Raw genomic sequence first — 1,757 nt, 5'->3', positions numbered from 1 at the left:
GATTTCAGCACTGACAGACGCGGACAGAGACAATCTGGAAGGTAAAAACGAAGCCGGCCCAGCTATTTGGGTAGATAAAGATGTATCATAACAGACGTTACGTGGGGGAATGCAGCCTATGCTTTATGAGATCTTGGAACCACTGATGTGTACTTGATAGCATCCAACTTTCTATGTTTTCTCTTTGTGTTGGTTAGCTGGGCAGACATCCAGTTCATTAATTACACACCTCTTTGACAAAAGAAGTAGCTGAGGAACTTCATGTAGAGGCCAGTATGTAGGGGCCAGGATGCAGGGGCAAGGGTGTAGGGGATAGGTACAGGGGCTAGGATGTAGGGGCTAGGATGTAAGGGATAGGTACAGGGGCCAGGATGTAGGGGATAGGTACAGGGGCCAGGATGTAGGGGATAGGTACAGGGGCTAGGATGTAGGGGCTAGGATGTAGGGGATAGGTACAGGGGCCAGGATGTAGGGGATATGTACAGGGGCTAGGATGTAGGGGATAGGTACAGGGGCCAGGATGTAGGGGATATGTACAGGGGCTAGGATGTAGGGGCAAGGGTGTAGGGGATAGGATGTAGGGGATAGGTACAGGGGCTAGGATGTAGGGGCCAGGATGTAGGGGCAAGGATGTAGGGGCTAGGATGTAGGGGCAAGGATGTAGGGGCTAGGATGTAGGGGCCAGGATGTAGGGGCCAGGATGTAGGGGCAAGGATGTAGGGGCTAGGATGTAGGGGCTAGGATGTCAGGGCATGGTTGTAGAGGCTGGGGAGTAGGTGCTAGGACATAGAGGGTTGGATGGGTGACTTCATATTGTATTTGACATGGCTGATGAGTGTGACTAACACTCCGTCTGTGCTTCAGTGCAAAGCAATGCCCCAGTCAGCAGCAGTTTGTGATTGGCATGCCTACTGTTGCTTGATCTGTTCATCTACTTTGTTCAGTCAACATGCAAACTAGTTTAGCAGATGTAGCAGAACATTACAGATCTTTACATTTTTGGGGAGGTGATCAATCAATGATGCGTTCAGGCAGATGTGAGAACTTTAAAGAAGTTACGTTGAAAACATCCCGAAACAATGACTGTGTGACTTATCCGTGATATTCACATCGAAGGAATGTCTCGAAGGGTCTGTATACTTTAAACACCACCACTCACACAAAACTCTATCTTCAGCATCGATGTAGCCCGTCGTCTGCGAGCGTTTCACCGATTTCTCAACCGTTTTTTTTCCAGCGGTCGTGCATGTGTGTGTTCACGCGTGTCAGTGCTACGTTAGGGCCAGCTTTCCCAGGATGTTGTAATTTGGGTCAAGCCTGACTTGAATGACAAACCGAGGGGGCCGTCATTGTACCGGCTCTATGAGGTCGGAGTGGACGTTACACTGCCGTTGCCATAGCTCTCCCAACCCCTGGAGCAGAAACCCAACTCACACACCGGCCGTTTCTCGCCTCGCCGTGGCATTCCTACTGTGTACAAAAGCCCCCAGCGCCCCATTCCAGCTCTCAATGAGAAGGCCAGCTCATTTCTTTAGAATCAACACATGGTGTGCTACTAATGAAAGCTCCGGGAGATTAAAAGACGACGTGGCGAGGATGAGCTCGCGGGGAGGAAACCAGCTTTGGTCAGAGGGAAGTCAAGCTCATTGTGGATGTGCCTGGATGCGGGCCAAAGACGGAAAGGGGGAGAGCTCACATAACCAGTCCCATGTGGGCCAGCTAGGCCTTCCACTTTCTTCTTGCCTTTTGGGAACACA

Source organism: Osmerus mordax, chromosome 17, assembly GCF_038355195.1.
Source record: "Osmerus mordax isolate fOsmMor3 chromosome 17, fOsmMor3.pri, whole genome shotgun sequence".
NCBI classification, from domain to species: domain Eukaryota; kingdom Metazoa; phylum Chordata; class Actinopteri; order Osmeriformes; family Osmeridae; genus Osmerus; species Osmerus mordax.
Note: the sequence above shows the minus strand (reverse complement) of the source record.